Genomic DNA, 24,887 nt, shown 5'->3' with positions numbered 1-24,887 from the left:
AAGCTTGATCTTGGGTAGCCTCCTCCTTTGCCCCATTGTGTCTGCAGTTGAAGGAAAATCTGAATTTGGACCAAATCACTACATCAGAAATGCTGTTTCATCTGTATGGGGTGTAACTTGCAAACAATTAAGAATAAAACGACTGATTGGGATAATCAGCTATGCGGTATTCATCACCCATTCCAAGTCTTCAAAGATTAACTACACAAGATTGTATGAATGTGATACGCTCACAATGCAATATTTTGTAAACCTACACAAAGATTCCAGCATTTAGTCCTTTTGCTGCTTCTGCACCTCAGGGATACAACTGCTAGGAGGTATAACTATAAAGACTTAAATAAAAAAGGAATAAATGCATATATTTAAACAAAATACCAAAGAAAATACACCACCACAGAAAACCCATCACTTCAAGAACTACTATCATGGTGGTGTATTTTCTTAACTAAATAGATTATTACCATATTGCAAATTACTATTGTTAAGTTACATTCTTTAATATGGAGTGTGCTTAGTGTTTTTTATCTGATAAAGTGTGTATCTATTGTATGCCATATGTATTAACTATATGCTGATAAAACAAAATATAAAAATGTATAACAATTGAATCAATGTTATTGAAAGCTGCAACTGCCTCACAGCCCAGGTTTTGGTTGACAATGGTCTTTAGAAGAGTTCACATACCCAAAACTCTGCCTTGTTCACTATCTAACTGAAAGACCTTTACTTGTTGACATGCATTCAGTTATTAATCATGTATTACAAATAGATTAGGATATCAGGTATCACCATCATATTAAACTTCAAAAGCAACATTTTGTCTCTCAACAAATTTGGAACCATTCAGCTAACTGATACAGTATGGCCTGCAGAAACTCAGTTAAACAAACGGGCACAACTTTATTAAGAAAAATAATAACTTTTTAACTGGCATGGAGCATCTCCACATTCACAAAAGCATCAAAAATCAAATCACCAAAAACTGCGCATGCTATACAGGCATAGCAAGTATCTCACAAATGAATCCAAACGTTCACTTGAACAGGTCTTCCTAATTCCCACTCTATTGTATTCCGCCCCTATCCTCAACGACATGCAATCCAACCTGATGTCTAAACTTGAATCCACCTATCATAAAATTGCCAGATTTGCTACAAACTGACCCTACCACTTTCGCCACTGTCTAGCAATGAAAAACCTGCAATGGTCCATATTTCACAAGGAACTTATTCTGCCTCAGCTTCACCTGACTCATTCCATCCTAAACAAACCCTCCTAATGTCCTGCCCTCTCTGCTCTCATCTCTTACTACACTCATAATCGTACTCTTAGAAGCTCTGAAGAACATCTCATAGAAATATATAAACCAAATAAAAATACAGGTAAACTCCTCTGCAAGCACTCTGGGCCTAAAGCTTGAAATAACCTATCTCTGTGCTTCAGAACTATCACAACCACTACATGCTTTAAAAAAAATCTCTAAAAGTCTACCTGCTAAATTCCTGGTCCTGCCTATGCCCAGACCCAACATAATCAAACCTCTACCACCACATTATCATCCCCTCTCATTTATGTTTCCTCCTACAGCTATATCCTGGAAGTATCTCATAACTATAGGCAGTCATTAGATATATTAGCTCACATAATTATGTCTGACAACCAACCTTGACTGTATCCATGGCTAATGTTGCATGATATTTGAATGTTATTATTTGTACTGTTTGCTGTATTTTACAACTGTCTTGTACATGAATTTGCACGAATGTACCTTATAGTATGTATTTGTATAATTTGGTGATTACAGGAATGTATTCTTGTAATTTTGTAATTGGAGCTTTTCTCCTCGGGTCTCCACTGAAAAACGGTTTCTACCCAGTCGGACTAACCCGGTCAACAAATGTCAAAAAAATAAATAAATAAATATTTGCCTTACCTGCTCTAATACCCCTAATGCTCTGAGCATTTCCATTAGTGCTAAGTTATATCAGTCTTATTCTTTCAGTCGGTAACATACTCAAATGTGCCAAATAACCTTTACTGTATGCTATAACTCTATTATACACTCAAACAGTATCCAACTAAATGCATAACAGAGAGGTTGGAAAAATCAATGTGGCAAGTTGGTCATGGGAAATGAAAGCATCAAAAATTGCTTTCCTTACTGTTAATCCACAGATAATCATGCTGTGTTTATACTGTCTAGCTATGTCTAGTGATAGTGTGTCAAGAGTACAAGTAAGGTAACACCTCCAAAAACAATCTTTGTAAAAATCCCATACAGATACACTGTTGTGAAATATACATTCAGTGCTCTTCTGCCCGACTACTACTTCGCTCCATAACATGTTTGTTAATAGCACAAAGTCCTCGAAGTAATGCTAAAGACCTTACACCTCATGCCACCTAGTCTGCACAGCATAAAATTCCATGCACTTTTACTAGAAATAAGACAGAAGAAATATTTCATACCATATACCCAACCACATAGTGCCTTAACAGATTCATGGCTACAATTTGGCTCCCAGAAAACAATAAAGTGTAAAGACTTATCTTCTATTTGTGGATGATTTAAAACTGTATAGTTCACAGGTGAGGAACTGAAAGCACAACTGCATGTGGAAAAAAACTTTTTCAGATGATATAAGAATGTCATATGGTCTTGATAAATGTGTAAAAAGCAGCCTTTAAATCAGCAAAGCTGCAGCACCAAGAAAACATCAGTTTGGAACAGAAATGTGATTTTAAAGAACTTGAGCAACAGGGAGTGTATAAATATTTTGGAACTATTAAAGAATCAACAATAAAACATGAACAAATGAGAATAAAACTTAGTAAGGAATATTTTAGAAGAATATAATTAATACTAAAAACAGTGCTAACATCTAGGAACAAAGTCCAAGCTCTAAACCAATTTGCCCTTCTTGTCCTAACTTACAGTTTTGGAGTAACTGACTGGCCCTAAAAGGTGTTGGATCCATTGGACAGGAAAACAAGGAGGATGCTTCATGCTTATCAAATAATTTATAAAAAATCAGTGTCAACTTTCTGGTTTGAAAGCCGCACTTGTGCCTGTTTCCCGCCTTACAGAGTTGCTGTATCCAGGATTGTTAGTCAGCTTCTGAGCCCCCCCCCCAAGCCTTTCTGTGTTGGAGGGAAGCCTTCTAGCTTATCAGTGGGAGTAGTAAGCACTAGGAAGCCTATCCTCCATGGGAAGAGTGAGTTTTGGCCCAGAAATTGTAGTTTATTTGGCCGTTTGGGCAGTTTTCCATCTCTTTCAACTTGCTGGCTTAAAAGCCTATGTTTGTACTTGTCCCCCACCTTTCCTGTAACTAGTCTAGTCCAGGTACAGATTTGCTGTATACAGGACTCTTTGTAAGCTTCTGAGCACCCCAAGCCTTTCTGTGTTGGAGGGAAGCCTTCTAGCTTATCAGTTGGAGTGGTAAGCATTAGGTAGCCTATCTACCACAAGAGGAGTGGTTCCTGGCCAAGAAATTGTAGCTATTGGCAATTTGGGCAGTTTTTTTCCATCTCTTTCAACTTTCTGGTTTAAAAGCCGCACTTGTTTCCCACCTTTCCTGTAACTAGCCTAGTCCAGATACAGAGTTGCTGTATCCAGGACTGCTGGTAAGCTTCTGAGCCCCACAAGCCTTTCTGTGTTGGAAGAAAGCCTTCTAGCTTATCAGTGGGAGTGATAAGCACTAGGTAGCCTGCCTACCATGAGAGGAGAGGTTCTTGGCCCAGAAATTGTAGTTTATTGACCATTTGGACAGTTTGACTGTCTCTTTCAACTTTCTGGTTTAAAAGACCACATCTGCGCTTGTTTCCCATCTTTCCTGTAACTAACCTACTGGGTAGCATTAGAAAGCCTTAAACTGATACAAGCCTTCTAGCTTAGGAGAGAGACTTTGGAGTAATTAAGTATCAGTTTTCTGTACTTTCTTGCTGTATTTAACTGTTTTCTGCCTAAACGCAGATTTTCCGGCGTTTATTGATTTAAAAGCTTGTTTTTTTACATATTGTACTTATATGACTGCCTGCACTTTTAAAAAGTTGTTTTTTGTTTAAATAATTTGTTTAATTGTTGTAGGCTACACACTAAAGTGTGATAGCCTTTTCTGATTGTTTGTAGTTGTTTAAAGCTGTTTTAAAGTGTATTTTTTTACTGTTTTTGCCTTATCTTTTCAAAAAAAAAAAAAATTCCTTGCTTCCTGCCTTTCTAAGCTAGTATAGTCCAGTTTTCAGGCTAGTGCTGAATTCAGGACTGTGATACCAGTTTCTGAGTTGCCCATACCTTACTTGGATAGAAGGAAGTTTCCTCTGTTCACCTTTGAGAGAGGGGAGCTTTGAGCAACCTATCTGTCCCTGGAGGAGTGGTTCCAGCCCAGATGTTAGTAGTTTATTGGCCATTTTTGGGCTAATTCCTATCTCTTTCATTTCCCTACTATAAAAAGCGTGTTTGCACAGTTTTGTGCACCGGGCAGTGCCGGTTAGCTACAGTTAAATTATTCCCGGCTCCAATAAGTTCCTCTTCAGTTTTTCCCTTGAAACTAGCCTAACTCTCAACCTAAGCACTCAAAAAGAATCTTACAGCCCAGAAATTACTCAGACCTAATAGCAAGCACTAATATACCCTGACACTGATTGCCCAGCAGGACAAGGCTCTTTATTCACCCCTCACCAACCAAGCAGCTCACCCTACTATTCAAGCATGACCAAAGGGCAACTTCAGGTGCACTCTCCAGTCCAGCTGGTGAATCTGGGTATCCTGAGGCAATGTTACAACTGCGTTGTGTACACAGACAACCCTCTCCTCCTATCACAAAACACTAACATATGTGAGAGATGCAATTATACAGTCAAACTGGAAGCTAAGCTGTCTCCACCCAAGACTGGAACAGACAGTCAAGAGGAGAAGGTTAACATTTGCACCACACCTCCAGCCGCACACAGACCTACTAAAAGAGAACTGGCAAAAAATACACATAAATACACAAAATTATACTTGGAGGCACTAAATAAAAACCTCCCAAAGCATCAGAGACCTCCAAAGCAGACACCCAAACAACCTACACTTCCCGTCACAAACAAGACAACACATAAAACACAAAATTAGTGTGCCGTACAATCACAGCCCTTAAGGCAAAATAACATACTTAACACACTAGTAATAGGTGGCTGTATAGTCAGGCACACTGATGTCCCACTCACTAGGCTGGACAAGCAGAAGGTTACTGTTAGCTGCCTGTTGGGAGCCAGAATCCGCCACATAACACAAGCACTCAGGTCACTCCAGAACAAGTACAAATATGACTCTGTCATTGTTCATGTCGGTGTGAATGACCTGAAATGTACCTCCCTGGACTACATGAAAAGAGACATGGAAGAGCTCTCTGAACATGCAGCCCAGGCTGGTATGACCCTGACCCTGAGCAGCATCCTGCCCTCACAAAGAATGATACCTCAGTATAAAGAAAAAAATTATCAATTTCAACAATTAGCTAAGCTTCTGGTGTCATTCAAAGGGGATCCAGTGTCTGTCAGCCTGAGATGACTTCTCAAGAGTTGGCTTGCACCTGTCACCCCTAGGCTTTCGAATACTGGCCAAGGCTCTTGCTGCCCCCACAGTGCCTTTTTTTAGGCAAGGCTCAAATGTCAAACCCACCTCCGTGGGTTAACAAAAAAATTGAGGGTTAGGCTACTGATTTTTATAAATCATTTGATGAGTATGAAGTGTCCTTCTTGTTTTCCTATCTAATCTATCCAACTGTAAGTTAGGACAGGAAGGGCAAACTGGTTTAGTGCTTAGATTTTATTCCTAGATGTCAACATTGTTTTCAGGATTAATTTAAATCTTCTAAAGTATTCCTTACTAAGTTTTATTCGCATTTGTTCATGTTTTATTGGTGATCCTTCATCAATTCCCAATTATTTATACACTCCCTCTTGCTTAAGTTCTTTTATATCACATTCTTGTCCTAAACTGATGTTTTCCTGGTGCTGCAGTTTTCCAGCTTTATAGGTTGCTTTTGCACATTTATCAAGACCAAATGGCATTCTTATATCCAGAAAGAAGAACACTCATTCACAAAATGGAAGAGTCCAGCTGCCTCCAAGAAAAGAAAGTAGTTTGATTCAGTCACTCCTGTTAGAATTGGACATCAAAAACAAAACTTAGTATTTCCGCACAGATGTTATATCTGAACAAATTCACAGTGACCTTGGCAAGTACAAATCACTATGTATTCATAAAATAATGAACACTTTTGTTTCATACAAAAAGAAACTTCATCAGATAAGAGTGTCAGCACCAAAACTTTAGCTTTATATGCATCGTTTAAAATTGTCAATCATTACAAAAACATTCTAAGACATGCACCCCATTCCATTAATGATTAAAAATGCCACAAAAATCCATTTTTTACAGCAACTCTGCATAAAATAATATATATATATATATATATATATATATATATATATATATATATATACATGTTTATCTTTAAAAAGTTCCATATGTATTCATTCATATTTCAATAGTCAAGCAAGTCATCTCTCCAATGCTTTAAATTTTAAAATACTACAAATTGAAACCTGCCCATATAAACCTGGCTAGAATGTAACATTCAAGCATAGCTGCCAGATCAGTTCATGTCTTTCTAATAATAAAGACCATGCTCCACCCCTTTCATTTAGCTGTAAAGTTTCCAACACTATAAATTTAAAACAATGTCCTTCATTTTCTGTACAGTGTTTTGACAGGGCATTTGTCTCTTTTTTAAGTATAATATCGCTCATATATTCATATATACATGACTTAAGCTTCCTGTTATAACCTTATATAATGAGGAGGACTTTAAAAGTTATAATTATTCATCAGTACTGATAGTTTTGCGGTGATTTATTTGCAAAGGGCCTCACGTTTGTGCCTAGTAAGAAGATGGATTAGTCAAGTATGTTAATCAATTTGAGACTTTTTGGGATGAAACTCAATCTGAGTTTTTTGTTTTGGGATTTGAAGTCAATTACCAAAACCATATAGTATTTCAAGCACTTATAACCTCCCCCATCCGTGCCACCCTTGAATTGTTTGAAAGATTATGTGAACTTGACAAATGTAATAAAGGCATGTATAGCAATTATATAGAAAATAATAAGACTTAGGCTGAAAAGCTAGAGTTGAAGACGTAGTGGTCTAAAGCTATACGAATTTTGAAACCTGATAAGGGGGGTCATGTGGTGATGAGTAAGGTGGATTATAATGGTAAGACGAAAGAAATTTTAGCAACTGAAATATATGAGCTTAGTTCTTTAAATCAGTTGAATGGTGCCTATAGGGCAATAAAAGGGACCTTGCACAATTTATTAATTGAAGGAAGTATCTCTATTGAGGAATCTAATTTTTTGGATGTCCCTTTTCCTAGAATCCCAACAATTTTTGGGTTGCCTAATATCCACCAGCCGCCAATGCATCCAATTGTACATGCATAAGGGTCTATCACATATCCCATGGTCAGATTTACTGATATTAAATGGAAGGATCTGGTGATGAAGGAAACACCTATTTGTAAGGACTCGGGAATTCTTGAATAAAATAAATGGAATTCAGTTCAAGAATAACTTTGTTTTCATCACTATGGATATTAAGGATTTATATTCAGTGATTCCACATGATCTAGGAATCGAGTGTTTTCGTGAGTATTTAGTTGATAAAAGTGTTCCATAAATACAAATTAGTGTTTTGGAACAATTGTTGGAAATGGTTCTGCTTAATAACTACATCACATTTGAGAAAGAATTTTATATACAACATGAAGGGGTAACGATGGGTTCACCATGTGGTGGTGTATATGCAGATGTTGTAATATGTTGTGAGTGTAAGTTTTTGTCTAATTCAAGGTTCCATCAATACTGTCATCTTTATACACATTTTTTGGATGACGTTTTTTATTTGGGATGGCCCTAAAGAAGTAATTCCTCAATTTTTTGATTATATTAATAGTACAACATCTTTTTTGAAATTTAAACATGTAATAGGTGAGGAAGAAATGTAATTCCTAGGTGTGTTTCTATCAAAGGATAGAGTTAATAGATTTGTTTCCAGGATTTTTAGAAAAAAAACATACTCGAACACTTTACATTTTTCTAGAGCATACCCCTTTAGGCAAAAGCAGCCTATGGTGAAGGGTCGAGTTCATCGGGGCAACAAAAATGGTGTCTGCTATGGAATTTTTCTTAGATGAACGTGACCTTACAAAAGGTATGTTTATTAAGCATGGCTATCCCTGCTCTCTAATAGATAAAATTATGCTAGAGGTCCTGAATAAAAGATAAAGGGGACATTTTGCACCCATTGTAAGAGATGTATCAGTTTGTCTAAATGATTTAAATCCTATGGGCCTGGAAAGAATTTTATCAACTAATAACATGGTTTTGGTTACTGCGGGTAGTTTTGGTAGTAATGAAAAAAGTACTGATGTGGAGCATAAGAATTCCTTCATCACCACATTTTGTGTTAATAGTATGCAAATAACTAATATACTGATGAAAATTGGCAAATCTTAAAAGCTGATAAAGATTTAAGGGATTTTATTACTGAAAAACCTATTATTGTTTACAGGAAAGGGAATAATTTGAAAAATGTGTTTGAGAAACAGGTGGTTTCACAGACCACTTGTTCCATTAAAAAGTGTGTTTTTGCTTATATTGTTCATCATTAATAGATGCTTCAGAGGTAACTATTAATGGGTATAAGGTGAAACCGCAAGCAAAATATTCTTGTTTGTCAGAGAGGGTGGTGTATTGTGCCTTATGCTGTTGTGCATGCTTTTATATAGGTAAAACTGACAGGAAGCTTAAGTCATGTATATATGAACATTTGAGAGATATCAAACTTAAAAAAGAGACAAATGCCTTGTCAAAACACTGTGCAGAAAATGCAGGACTTTGTTTTAAATGTATAGTATTGGAAGTTTCACAGCTAAATGAAAGGGATGGAGTGTGGTCTTTATTATTAGAAAGATGTGAATTGATCTGGCAGCTACGCTTGAATGCTACATTATGGGCAGGTTTCAAATAGTAGTATTTTAAAACTTAAAGCACTGGAGAGATGACTTGCTTGACTATTGAAATATGAATGAATACATATGGAATTTGTAAAGATAAACATGCATATATGTACATATTTTATTTTATGTAGAGTTTCTGTAAAAAAAAAGGATCTTTTATGGCATTTTTAATCATGAATGGAATGGGGTATGTCTTAGTATGCTTTTATAATGATTGACAGTTTTAAGGGGTGCATATAAAGCTGAATTTTTGGTGGTGACACTTATCTGATGAAGTTTCTTTTTGTATGAAATAAAAGTGCTTTTTTTTTACGGAAAAATGGTGATTTGTACTTGCCAAGGTCACTGTGGATTTGGACAGATATAACATCTGTGTGGAAATACTAAGTTTTGCTTTTGCAGTTCTTTTCTAAAAGGAGTGACCAAATCAAACTATTTTCTTTTCATGGAAGCAGCTGGACTCTTCCATTTTGTGAAAGGGTGTTCTTGCTTTTGTATTTTGTTTGTTCTACTTTTTACAACCTTATATAATCTGAAAAAGTTTTAAAAACTTGCAGTTGTGCTTTCAGTTCCTCATCTGATGATCTATACAGTTTTAAATCATAAACAAAGAGAAAATGAGAAGTATTTACACTTTGTTGCTTTCTAGGAGCCAAATTATAGCCATGACCGAAATCTGTTAAGTAGGCAGCTTAATGGGTTAAGGGCAAGGCAGAATAGCAGCGGTGACAGAGAGTCACCCTGGAATACCCCCCTTTGATTTTTTATCCTTGGAATAATAATAATTTATCCTTTATCATGGCTTAACTGCAAAGTGGTCTGTCACTGTAATGCAGTTGATCAGTGTAGGGTGTATCTTGTACATTTTTAAGCACTATTTTATCCATGAATGTGGGATACTATCAAATGCTTTTTCGAAGACAATCCATGCCATATTTAAATGCTTCCCCTTTTTACAGTTCAACAAATGATCTTTTGTTCCATATGACTTTCTTTTATTGCCTTTTTGTTCTATTGCCATAATTGACTTTTCTTCTAAATGACTATAAACTCTGTCAGCATCAGTTCCAGTGTATAGTGTATACATTGTCGGAAGGCAAGTTACTGGTCTATAATTTTTAGGGTAGCTTGCAGGTTCACTCATGTAGGAGCATTGTTTTTTTCCAGTTGTTAGCCAGGTTGGTGTCTATTCAGGGTGTGCATATAAATAGTTTTTACTCATGGCTAAATCTTCGCACAAAGATTTTAATACTTTTAACCAGAGGTATTGAATCTGGTCCTGGGGTTTTCCAATTAGAGGCGTTTCTTAACATTCTCTCTGGCTCAATCTCTATTAAATCAAGCAACTCTTCTCTTAGCTCATTTTCTTTTAAACTGAGGGCACATTTTTGTTTTCCATTTCCTTTGGGCATTCCATAGAAACTTCTATTGCATCTTCCTGTGGCACATTCTCTTTAATTTCATCCTGTGCTATCTGTTGCTCTGTCATATGGGAACTCACTGGCGTATCACTCCTCAATATTGACTACGTCAGAGTTTCCACAGTTTCCTGTTCCTTCCCTTGCTGTCCAGCTACAAGTGAATGTTTATACTGGTTTCCTGTGGAAGGTTCCAAAAATATCTTCATATGGCACCTGACCAATTGCTTCCCATTCCACTGGTTTTCCCCTTAATTTGGTGGTCCATTGCTTTATCCTGTTGTGGTGCTTTCTGAATTAGATTTTCTACACTAAATCCTTCACTTTGGAGGTACTCCATAACTTCAGTTTCTATTTCTTTAAACTTCTCCATTACTGATCTCCTTTTCTGCTTTTCCTCTTTGTCTTCTTATGTTTTGTATTGCAAAATTTTCTATGTCCAGATGCCTTTGCCTGTATTTCTCTTCAAATATCTTTGGTGCTGCTCTTTTTGTATCGATTAGTTTTGCTTTCTCCTTTGCATAGATATTACACCATATTAAATCTCTTTCTTTCATGTGTCCATATTTCTTCGTCAGATGTCTCCTGATCTTCCTGCTTCTCCTTATTTTTGGAACTCATTCCATCATTTTGTGATATAACCTTTGTTAGACCTTGTACACCAAATCCTTGACTTTGCAGGCACTCCATAACTGCATTTTCTATTTTTTAACTTCTAGTTTACTAATCCTCTTTTCTACATTCCCTCTTTGTGATATTACAGAATCTTCTGCATGGGTCGTCTGATGATTCTCTAATACTTTCTGATAACCCCAAATATAGTTGTCTTTAAATGCCCTATATACCTGAATAAGGTCTCCTGTTAAATATCTGTGTGATACACTGTACAAGTTCAGATATTTTAATCTTTCATAACTTAAAAATTTTCACATCCATAGTATCCCATGGTATATTTCCGCTGTACTCTTTCCAGTTTAATCATGATTGTTTTCTTATAAGGTTTCCATATTGTTACTTTATACCCAAGTTTGGGTTTGATGTAACTAGCAAACAATGGCGGCATCATTTCTGATTTCCTAGACTTTATAAATCTTTTTATATAACCTAGAGTTCTATAACTATCATTAACCAATTGGTCAATATGATTAGAAAACCTCAAAGCTGTATCTACCAATATACCAAAGTCCTTAAATGAATCTACAGTTTCAATCAGTGTGCACTGTATTAAATACTCACCTTTTATTTTATGTCTCACAAATCTCATATACTTAGTTTTTGATGCATTTATCGCCATATTATTCTCCTGCACCCAAATGGTTAATTTAGTCAAATTCTTTTGCAGACATGCCTTATCTGTAACATATGTAGATAGGTTAACCCAATTTCAAGTCATCTGCATATAAACTGCAGAACACCTCAGATGAAAAAATTAGGTCTGAAAGATACCATCTAAACAAGGCCCTCGAACAGAGTTCTGTGGGGCACCCTGACTGTAACAAGAATTGCAACTGTCCAATGCTGTATGATACTTGCCATGTCCTACATGTAAGCCATGTAGCTAATCATCTTATCAAGAGTACATCGATACCTAGATTTTCTAATTTACTGATCAGTGTTTTGTGTATGATCCTGTCAAATGCTAAGTTAAAACTATATAAATTACATCACAGCACTATTTTTTATTCATCGTTATTATATTGTTATAGAACATCATGTTACAGGTGGTAACAGATCTCTTTTCAACATATCCATGCTGATATATGGTTTCAAGTCCCAACCTATCCAGTTCTGACAATAACTTATTCAGTATTACCTTCTCCATTATTTTTACACAACATGAAAGTAGACTTAAGGGTCTATATGATTCTGGGTTTGTCCTACTCCCCTTTCCCTTAAAGACAGGTTTAATAAGAGCACATCTCCAATCTTGAGGAATCTTCCCATATTTATACGGCCTAGTAAATAATAGATATAATAGCACTGTCAGTTCTTGCTGAAGTGTTCTCAGGTCATTATTACTAATTCTGTCTCCTCCCCGTGCTTTGTTTGGATCCAGTCTGTGCAGTTATTTTTCAATATAATCTAATTTGACTCCAGTTTCTGTAGTTACCTGGATGTCACTAAGACAACTTATCACCCCCCTTTGTGGGGCCAAACTATTTTGCATAAGATGTAAATATATCTATAATCTGTTGTGTCCAAGAATAAATTTTAGACTCTACACAAAGTTTATCAATTTGTATGTCTTTACTCCTTCCACATCTTGCGTAGCTATAAAAAGGTTTCCTATTATACTCAATATCTTTATATTAAAATTTCTTCAAAGTTGTAGTTCGACCTCTCTTCAGTTTCTTATATTTTTTGTCTCTCATGTTATTGTTCTTATGGAAATATATCCACCTGACATTGTATACTTAGATCCTAACGTTAAACATTTTTTTTGATGTTTTGCACTCAAACCATTTCTCTTTTCAAAACAGTCCACATTCCATCTGCATTTTTTCCACTGAACACATCACTCCAGTTAGTTTTAGAAAGTGACTGGTTTACTTCCATATAATCTGTAATTAACCTTCTGTGCATTGATGTAGATTTCAATTTGGCAGAATTATCTAGCAACAAATTAACCGTCATAACCTCATGATCAGTGCACATAAACGGTGGTAAAACTTGATTTGAAGTAACAGTAATTTCTTTAGGAACACAAGCAATGTCTAGTATGTTCCATTCCCTGGTATTTTTTTTTTAACAATCTGAAGCAATTGCTGTTACTGAACGTATGTTGTGAATAACCTCCTTACTAATGTTGTTGAATCAATATTATTCTAGTCTGTTTCTGGTAAATTTAAGTTCCCAGCTATTATTATTCTCCCCTTCTGTGTTTCATGCAAGAAATGTATGAATTCCTCAAGGTTATTTGCACTTGACTTTGGTGATCTATACGCTTGAACAATTTCTTATATGTTCCAGGGTTGTAGTTACTCAATATATAGTACTGGTGTTATCACTAAACATGTAATAATCACAGGTCTCATAACTATCTTTAATCCCTGTCATAACACCTCCACCTGATTTTTTGTTAGAATGTCTGTTACAGTAAAAACATTAATACCCTGATAGAAGTGGTTTCTAATCATTAAAAAATACACTATTTTCAACTAAGTTACAGAAGGTATTGAGAGATTATTGGAACATAGTGAAGAAGGAAGTTTCATCTCTCATAGAGGTGGGGTTAAAATTTTCCTATCAAAGGGGACGCAACTTGAAAGATTTTTTGGTCCATGGCACATATAGAAGACCTTTGGAAAATATAACAAGGGTATTGTCTGAGGTCGGCACTATTCCATGTGGCAAGTGCATGATATGTCAACATGTAGTAGCAACTTTTGTAGGCATTGTATATGCCATTAAATGTCCCTGTCAGAGTTTTTATATAGGAGAACGAATAAAGGAACATGTCAGGGACATTAAAAATAATAAGGCTATAAGCCCAATTGCCGAGCATTTCAAGAGGAAACATCAGGGTGATTTTAGCAGTTTACAGGTATTAGTTTTAGAACTAATTAAGCCAAGATTTCTTAGTGAAGACATGATTAAATATTTACTTAGGAAAAAGGAATCAATTTTCATATTGAAATATAATACATTACAACCAAAATGGGTTGAGTAAAGAATGCAACTGGAAAAGTTTTATTTAAATGTATGTTTTTTTATAAATCAGCAGTCATCCTCATCATCTTTTGGCTGTTCCCATTAGGGGTCAACACAGCGGCTCATCTGTTTCCATTTCTTCCTGTCCTCTGCATCTTGCTCTGTCACACCAACCACCTGCATGTCCTCCCTCACCACATCCATAAACCTTGTCTTAGGCCTTCCTCTTTTCCTGTTACCTGGTAGCTTCATCCTTAGCATCTTTTTCTCAATATACTCAGCATCCCTCTTCAGCACATGTCCAAATGAATGTAATCTTGCCTCTCTGGCTTTGTCTCCAAACCTTCCAACCTGGGCTGACCCTCTAATATACTTATTCCTGATCCTGTCCACCCTCATCACACCCAGTGCAAATCTTAACATCTTTAACTCTGCCACATCCAGCTCTAACTCCTGCCTTTTTGTCAATGCCACTGTCTCCAACCCATATAACACAGCTGGTCTTACCACCCACTGGTAGACCTTCCCTTTCACTCTTACTGGTACTCGTCTGTCACAAATCACTCCTGACACTCTTCTCCACCCACTCCATCCTGCCTGTACTCTCTTCTTCACGTCTCTTCCACACTCACCATTAGTCTGAACTGTTGATCCCAAGTATTTATACTTATCCACCTTCGCCACCTCTACTCCTTGCATCCTCATCATTCCTCTATCCTCCCTCTCATTCACACACATATATTCTGTCTTAGTCCTGCTGACCTTCATTCCTCTTCTCTCTAGGGCATATCTCCAGCTCTCCAGGGTTGTCTCCACCTGCTCCCTACTCTCACTACAGATCACAATGTCATCTGCAAACATCATAGTCCACGGGGACTCCTGTCTGATTTCGTCTGTCAAACTGTCCATCACCATTGCAAATAAGAAAGGGCACAGAGCTGATCCTTGATGTAATCCCACCTCCACCTTAAACGCATCCATCACTCCTACCGCAGACCTCACCACTGTCACACTACCCTTGTACATATCCTGTACCATACTTACATACTTCTCTGACACTTCTGACTTCCTCATACAATACCACAACTCCTCTCTAGGCACCCTGTCATATGCTTTCTCTAAATCTACAAAAACACAATGCAGCTCCTTCTGACCTTCTCTGTACTTTTCCATCAACACTCTCAGAGCAAACATCAGTATTTTTTATTAATTAATTGGATGTATAATTGAATCAGTGTTTAATCAATTAACTTAACATTTTCATTTTTTATATAAAAGGAGATGTTTTTAGATGTTATTTACTTTGTAAAGGCTGTTTTAGCCAAGGCGCTAAGAGAGATTGTTTTGCTGCTATTTCATACATCTATTGTTGAATTAAAGGTTTCAGTTCCTGGTTTTTGGTGGTAATTTTTTGCATTTTTGTAAAGTGATTTCAATAATGGTTTCTAATTATTGTTCTTTAACCAGGTTTCACAAACAATAATAACATCTATCGTGTGGACACGGAGCAAATCTCCCAATAAAAAAAAAAACTTTATTATTAATGCTCCTAGCATTACCAACCATCAGAGATGCATCAAATGTTGCTATCTGTGAAAAATGTTAGACCTGGCAAAAATCCTACCTAGTGTTTGCCAAATATTACAAAATTATCTGCTGCAAAAATTCTCTTCCTTGATCTTGACAAATGCATTCCATCCTGTCTGAACACACATGTGCCCAAAACTAAGCTTGGATGCTCTACGCATTTCCAGTTTTTAAAAAACGGGACATTTTTTCCATATAGGTATTTACCACAAATATCTTTTCATTTACAATGACCTGATTATTCTTTCTACATGTGATTTGTGAAAAATATGTCCTAATACCAGCACAAGCTATACTATCTAAGAGGGCTTTAAGTTCCCTACTGTCACAGAGTCCTTGCAGATGAGATTTGTACTGACATGAATAAAAACAGATCCATACTTCCTTACATAAAAGCATTCCAAGGTTTCTCTCACATCATCTATTTTTACTCCTGGCAAGTATAACACTATTCAATATGCATTATCTGCTCTGCAAATATAAGTATCAGTTCCTCTAACTGAATCTCCAATTACAAGAATATCTTTTCTGACCAGATCTGAAGAATCTTCAACTTCTAATGCAATAATATCTGCTCTATCAATTGTTACAAATGAATGATTGTCATCACCATTAGTCTTATAAATCTCACTGTTTTTATTGTGTATTAAATTTGTAAGCATATAATTCTCATCCAGCTGGCTTTGTACATCCAGAGCTTGAGGCATGTAGTCAACATCTGTCTATCTCTTCTTTTTTCTTACAGTAATGTTTTTCAGTCCTTCCTATTCAGTTTTAATTTCTTCCTTTTCACCTGCCCCTTGCTTCTTTTTTTACCTTGTTTTGGAAAAATGATGCCTTTTTCTGCAGACTGAAGGTTTTCTGATAGAAAAATGTTATCATTCCCTGTAGTCTGTGTGTTGTATAACAAGGCAGTGTCCTTTTAAGTACGTATTATCTTCACTTTACAGACATTAATCAGTTTCTTTTTCTTCCTTGTTATTTGTTGTGAACATCTTCCTTCCTTTCTTTTTTATTACCTTCTAAACACTCTGAATCCTCAGACTGCTGAATACTTGCATCCAGAATTCCAAAGTTGTAAGGGGCATTGTCTTGTTTCATAGGGGTTGAATGATCTGGACAGACAATAGCCACATCATTTCCTAAATGAGTTTCATTTGCCCTTTGCCTAACATTATTTGTCTCATCAGTCCAGTCATTAATATGTGATACAACAGTTCTCCAGGCCGTGTCAATTGCACAAGTGCGATCATCATCAGTAAGTCTAGATTTACTTCTAATAATGGTATGCAAATCATCCAGCTTTTGACATGAGGATCACAGATAACCAGTGTCAGGTGTTACCTTAAATATGCATAGCATTTATTACACTGTACAAGGTATTTGTCTTTAGCAAATCACTAATGGCAGACTCATTTAAGGAATCAACAGTCAGCTTCAAACAAATAAAAAATTATAAAAGGAAAGAATATTTAAAATCAATAATCACGGAATTCAAAGAGAACTTAAATTAAATTCTATGAGAAAAATCACACGGGCAATATACAACTAAATACTAAACTAAGTACAGTAAAGGTGTTGTTCTGATCATACAAGCTCTGAACGTCAGACAAAAGCTGTAATTCCCTTATGTCACTACTGCTCGCAGTCATACTTTTTGCCAGTAAGATCAATAAATCAAAAACCAATATATGATCGTTTAGATAAGCTCTGGATTGTCTTCTCTGCAGTCTGTGTAAATTTATAGCTGACTAGGGCCCTTGGGATGGCTTGAGCTTGCCTGTCTAAAACCTATCCCTTTTAACAAAAACCAGTGAAGAATGGATGAGGGAAAATCTGTACACTACATCTCTAGACCAGGCAAAGGTCTTCAACACCATGGCCCACTCAGGTATAACTGATAAACTCATCCAGCTAAATGTAAATCCCTGTGTAACTTATTGGATAGCAAAGTGGCTCACAACCGAAACTCAGGAAGTTAGGGTGGGTTAATCTACCTCATCCAAAAGACCTGTCACTAGTGGTGTACCCCAGGGTTTGATTCTTGTGCCACTCCTCTTTGGTATCTACTTCTCAGAGATCAAAGCTAATGTTAAGAGCTTATAGCTGACCAAGTATGCAAATGACTGTAAACCTAGTGTCATCATAAACTTTCTAGAAGACACCAAGATCCTTCAGGTAGGCCTTTCCCAAACAATGAGTCAAAACCACAGCCTAAAGCTAAATGCCAAAAATGCATAACTCTATGCCTCAGCAAGCATTACATCACTTGCAACTATCACATCAACCACACACCCTTAAAATTGACTAAATACTGGAGGACCTTGGAACCCATGTGGACAATGTGTTGTGAGGAAGTCCTTTTTCATTCTGTAGCTTATTAGTAAGAGTATGGTATCCAGGTCCAAAGAAGTGATCACTCCACTGTATATTGCACTCATTAGGCCAATTGCACAGTATAATGTCCCCTTTGATATGTACCTGTCTAGACACCTGACATAACTTGAGTGATCACAATGCTTTCTAAGAAAATCAAGGGCCCAAATCATTTTTTGGTATCTTATGACCTACTGAAAAGCAAACGTTGCCTCATTTACAGTGTCTCTGCCTTCTTTACTAATATCCACAAGTACAGTAGTGGCAGAAATTCACAATCAAGAGAGCTCACTCTCTTATTCAACTTAACTAGAACATGCTAGAGAGACAGATATGCCTTAGAAAGAATACCAATGTTGTGGAATTGTCTTTGTCTCCATGTAAAATAGCATACATCTGTCCCTCTATTCAAACATAATCTGTATGAGTGATTGGGAAGCCACAAGTCCACCTCTGGACTGGCATCCTTGTCCCTTATAGATAGAGGCAACATGCAAATGTCTGCTTGCCCCTAGATTATTACTACTAATATTGCAAAAGGCACTGGGTTAATCATACTTAAAATACTATGGCTTGAAACGTATGGCAACTATATGGCTAGTCTTCTGAAGATCTTCATGGATCATTAGCCTAGTAAGTACTAAGAAACTGTGACACACACACACAAACACACACAAACACACAAACACCCCCCCACACACACCCCCCCACACACACACACCCACACACACACACACACACACACACACACACACACACCCACACCCTCTGGGCAGCTTGGAAGAATGCTAGTTCATGATGGCATGCGTCTTGTGTGAGGAAATCAGATAACCCAATGGAAACCCACATGAATATGGTCTTGGAAAGGCTTGCAGAATCTGCACAGAAAGCACACCTGGTGAAAGCCATACCAAGGAATTAAGTGCTATGAGATAGCAACATCACCTGCTTTGCCACTGTGCTACCCAGAATGGAATTCATTGCAGATAAAACCTAATCAGTGCACAAATTACACATTTTAATTGCATCAGAATTATAAACCTAGGATTCACAATGAGAAATTATCCTATTTGCAGGTTCTGACACTATCATCCTACGGATATCTGAAAATGTAAAACCAATTTCTTGATAGTTCCAAAAGACAGGGTAAAGGCATGAGAGCAGATAAATGGGTTTAAATGCACTGTCAACTGCAGCTTTCTTCCAGTTTTTTAAAAATTAAATTAATTCAAAATGTGTCATTGCATCAACAAATTTATCCTTATTCTATCTATATATAAGCCTGGTACTTATTATATAAATAAAAGGGGGTGGGTCCAAGTGGTATTGGTCCTCTGTATGGGAGTGTGTGGGTAAGCTTTGTCACCCCACTGAATTTTTTTTATTTTTTTTTTTTTTTTACATAAAACTACTTTCAGCCATGGGTAGGAATCTGGGAAAACACCAGTTCTGATAATGGATACAGACCATGTACCAATATAATTTAATACCCAAGATTTGCATGTTGAGGCATCACACAGTTTTACCCCAGGTATGATATATAACAATATTTCTAAAGGATAGTTAAAAGCCTAAGTTTATCATTTGCACGAGATGCAAAAAAATTAATTGCTAAAAAGCTCATCTTTATTCTGAATGCTTATTTGTACATTGAACCTAAAATGTTTGACAATCACTATCGTGTCCATTCAAAATCATAACATATCATACCCCCCTCCCCCAAGTCTTTAAACTATTTTTACAGTCATATAGAGGTTCTATATGGGTGATATTATAGCCCTAAGAACAAGGCACATATGGAGTGTAACATCCCATTGTTGCAGACATATAATAATCATCGATATTACATCATCATGAATCTGTATATATTCATGAATCAGAAAACTGTATCATAACATATGAGCATGCTGTTTATTTCACTGTGCTGTTTGGCTGCATTGTTACTAAATGAATGAAACACAAAAAACTACTAATAATGACAATTTATTTATTTACCTATTTTTTATTTATTTGTTGTGTGTGAGTGATTTTTGTAGCACAGCTCTTTTATGTTTACAGTTCAGGTTTTCTCATGGATTTTTCTGGGACTGTGTATGATACAGATAGGTTTGCTTCTGAGTTTTATTATCTGAACTGGGGTTGTAGCAACAAATGTGCCCAACTTTGGGTTGATGATATGAATGTAATGTTTGCTTTCTGTGCACATTAACATCTGCATTGTTTGTCTGTAAATAAGGGACATTTAGAAACAAGTAGCACAGCACATTAAGGGAAACAGCATGTTGGGAATGGATAAGAAGGAAGGGGACAATTCAAAGACTCACACATTGCAAATGCATTAGCAGAAAAACATTGTGATATGTGTCAAATGAAAATGACCAAAAATGTGTGTCAATATGTTAATGGGAGCCTTCGTGTATGCAAATGATGAACTCAAACATATAAAATTATCTTAATAAGAAGAGGTGATTGGCTACTCTGAGCATTATAATTTTTCAGTATATAGGTGTATCACTTGACACTAAGATACTAAGAGTGGCATATGCTGTAGCTGGTCAGCATGTGTTCATAGGTTCATAGGTTCATACCAGGCTATCTGCCCTGGGGCATTTATAAGCCTAGCCAGAGTGTGATTGGCTTTCGCCACCCGTTGATTTTGAGTTTACTGTGCCCTTTTTAAGGTGAGTTTACTGTGCCTCTGTCTAGCAGTGACACAGAAGTAATCCCCGGGGTAAACCTACAATCCCCCATCCATTCATCAAGATTCCTCTTGAAGATAGTCAGTGAGGGGCTCTGCCTAACATGGACCGGGATTCTATTCCAGAGCGAAGGGAGCCTCTGGGTTATGAATCTGTCCCTCCAGCATGTCCTATTTATTTTTGTGCTGAGGTTCAAGTCCCTCAAATGTGTGGCTCTAAGGGATTTGGATTTTTTGAGGTGGAGCATGTCCATTAATTCTGGGTTGGACATAGCTTTATATGTCAGGCATAGATCGTCTCTAAGTAGGCGGTATGCAACTGAGTAGAGCTGGAGTTTCTTTAACCGAGCAGCATATGGCATCTGTTTGAGTCCCTTGATCCTCTTTGTGAGGTACTTTTGGGGTCTTTCTTGTTGCTGCAGGTGTCGGGTAAGGTACATCCCAAATGGGGCATTGTATTCTATTATGGGCCTGATGAGGGATGAATAAAGGGGCACGATGACCTCCCTTGATCTAGATGTGAATCTTTTCATGATAAGGTGGGCTATACAGAAGGCCTTTCTAACCACTTTGGCAATGTGGTTGTCGAAGGAGAGATTACTATCAACTTAGGTTCCCAGGTCCCAAATTACTTCCTCTGTACTTAATGGGTTACCACCTATATGGTAATTTGTAGGCACTTTGTTTTTGCCAAAGGGTATGACTATACACTTTTTGGCATTTAGCTTTAGGCCATGGCTCTGACACCAGTTATCCGTCTCTGTGAGACCTTTTTGAAGGATGCTCATGTCAGCTGGAGAGTCAATTATGGCATCCAGTTTGAAGTCATCTGCGAACTTGGTCAGCCACAGTCCTCCTGTGTTTGCCTGTACCTCAGAAAAATATATACCGAACAAGAGAGGTCCCAGGACTGAGCCTTGTGGGACACCACTTGTAACTGGTTTCGAGTCTGACATGGCTCCAGCAATTCTGACTCTGTGGGTTCTGTCTTTGAGCCAGTTTGCAACCCATCTTGTGACATAGGCGTTGGTGGCCACTTTAGATGCCAGTGTCTGGAAAGCTGATGTGCTGGCCCTCCATATCACAGATAAGTCCAGCAATGGCTGACAAACTGACCAAGACATGGCTGACTGCTACCATGTGGACAGAGAAACCATATTCACGTGGACAATCAAGGGGGGGGGGGTGTCTGGATTGCCTATCCCATTAGATAGAAATGTTTGTGTAGCAGTAACCATCCTTGCTATGGGACTCATCTCAATGTCTGGTAGGGAACACATTAATAGTTTATCAGGCGTCAGCATTGAAAATCCAGCACCAGCTCCTTGATATGATCCTGAAGCACGGAGGACCACATTTGGTTTCTAGGGACAGCAGGGGACAGAATAATCTGTATGCACACATTCTCTGACATAGCCTATTTTTCTGATATCTTAGGGCCATCAAGAACCCATCTGCTCCACATGGCACCCAGTATATCAAGCAGAAGGTCTTCCATTCCATCAACTGCCAGGTGGGATGGAGTGCACATGGTATTATACACAATATATCTGTGTGACATCCAAGTAGTTCCTATTAGTCTCACATCTGGCACACATGCAACCTCTACCAGCATTTAATGTGGAGTGGCTTTCCATGGGTTCATCTAGTTGACAGACGTTCATATTGTCACCCACAAGGTCCACAATAGTCAAGTCTCATAACTATGAATAGCAGATCACAAATAATGGTGTCTATTGTTGTGCACTGCAGGTGATACTGGTTAAGCTTTAGAACTCTGGTTGATGACTCCCCATTCACGGCCCTAAGACCATGGCACAGATGGCATACAACACCCTACTGTTGCAGGCATGTGATATCATTGCACATGTATTCAGGTTGCTGAAGGCCTGCTACTTTTGCTTGGATAAATCTTGTGGTGCATTTCAATATACTCCAAAGACCTGCAGAAGGACATGTGTGGTCTGCGTCATGCCTCATAACATGATTCTACAAACCTTTTACAACATGGGGACACTATAGCACTGCTGCCATACCTACGGCAACAACAAAAGAAGGGACAGATAAGGAGTTGTCAGAAGAGCTTTCTACAGCAGACAGAATACATTGTGACACTTGCAAAGACATGCCTTCTGTCCAGAGTTATGGTCCATGACTAGTGTAACACAGAATAAAAGTAATGCCTGCAATAAAACACTCAGGCTATGCATTATAGTCCACTAACTGGCCATGCTCGGAATCTGATTCTAACATATCCACATGGGTCACAGGGATGAGCAGGGCACAGTCATCATAATTTGCAAGGGAGGTGGGACACAGTGACTGGGGACAGAAACATCAGCCATCAGTGATCCATTGACATCAGGTATGTGCTGACCTGTTGTGCTGGATCTTTTTCAAGTGAAAACTGTGAATGCATACAGGTAACACACCTATGGCAACACTAGTACACATTGTGTACTATTTGGTGGTGACAGTCACAAGAATGTTACATGCCAATCCTATACATGGTCCAGGGGTACATTCCTACCTAGTGGTACAGGGATGCAGCCCTGATATCCCTGGAAAACATATATGCATATGTGTTTTTCTGAGTTAACCATTACTGCAGCTACTCTACAGTTTGCTTTCTTTTTTTGGTTTGGAAATTAACGCAAATGATTTTGTAAAAGGTTTTATTTGATACATACCTCACACATGCATAATCTGTGTGAGTTATGAAGCCTGTGAAAATGCATTGCAGACAAGTTGAAGGTCAGATTTACAAGGTGGAAAATATATCTCACCCACGAACCAAACAAAAATACTTTGAAAACTAAAAACTTGAATAAACAAAATAAAACAAAACAAAAAAACATAAAATAATTATTTTTTCTTTCTTTTTTTTTTGGTATTGTTTTGTATATCTCACCACATTGGTATTTCTGGCTCACCACTGTATGCCTTTGGTGTTACGTCCACTCTTGGTAGTAGCCTCAGTAATAGGACCATGGCAGAGGAATGGAAGAGATTAAAATGGGGGGGTGGCATTACTGGGGACCATACGAAAACAAATTCTTAAGAAGAATTGGACATCTCTGTGGTTTAGGTGGACTTTAAAGCTGTTGTCTCATTTGTCACACAAATGCAAACTTGCTGCCTCTTTTCAAAGTGGTATAACGTTGTTTACCCTGATTAAGGGCTATGAAGTACTGGGATGCAAACTGAATGGGTAAGTCTCTGACATGTAATGGCAAGGGGTTGGCTTTCCTTTCACTCTGGAAAAGGAAATTACCTTTTTTTATATAGATGTAGGACAGTTGTATTTAATATAGTCACACATGCCACAGAAATAAGTACAAACTATACCAAAACATATCTACTTAATGAATCACAGAAAATCTAAAAAGCAATAGTTCACTATACGATTCCATAACAGCAAACAGCTAATCAGTTCATTGTTAGTTTATCTTTTATGATACATTTTAGATGAAATTAAGTCCTTCTAGTATGTCACATTTTACATGATACTGTGACATATTCTACAAGGTTCATGACTTGAAGTAAAACACTTGTCATGCAGCCTGTTGTGTGCCAAACACCCAATTGCTTTCATAAAAAGTCTTAAACAAAAATATCTATATACTCTGTAGATAGTAATAAATGAGCAGCTGCATATGTAATCAAGCCATATGTCATTTTGGGTTATTTATTACATAACAATCTCCTGTCAAATTTGATGCAATCATAGCTAAATACTAGGCAATGGGTCTGCAGACTATTATACTCCTAGCCAATATCCAGTGTGTGACCAAAGGTGATAATCAAACCCTCTACTTTGTGTTTATGAGGTAAACACCATAATCATTACGCCAACCGCCACCAATCAAAAGCCTTCAGTGAGTTAATTTTACTTAGCTTCTACAACAATATCCCTTTTTTTTGGTACAGGAGTTAATTTTTCAGGCTACTCTACAAATCTCTTTGCAGGCCCATGGGTACGTTTTTAATTTAGTTACCCAAGAAAGCCTGGTTTAAGCCCATGGGTTACTTTAAGGTATAAAATAAGGATTGTTATACTGTTTGGGGTATTTTCACAGCATTCTTTTC

At 37.3% G+C, this 24,887-nt stretch overlaps 1 protein-coding gene across 1 annotated transcript in view; it reads right to left on the bottom strand.

Moving 5' to 3' along the window:
- Window positions 1-24,887, bottom strand: part of LOC122807744 (sodium- and chloride-dependent creatine transporter 1-like) — a 992,499-nt gene that overhangs the window by 104,988 nt on the left and 862,624 nt on the right. The gene's annotated exons all lie outside the window — the stretch shown is intronic.

This window comes from Protopterus annectens, chromosome 7.part1 (genome assembly GCF_019279795.1).
Source record: "Protopterus annectens isolate FY-2018-M chromosome 7.part1, PAN1.0, whole genome shotgun sequence".
Classification (NCBI taxonomy): domain Eukaryota; kingdom Metazoa; phylum Chordata; order Ceratodontiformes; family Protopteridae; genus Protopterus; species Protopterus annectens.
This window is presented reverse-complemented; position numbering and strand designations above follow the sequence as displayed.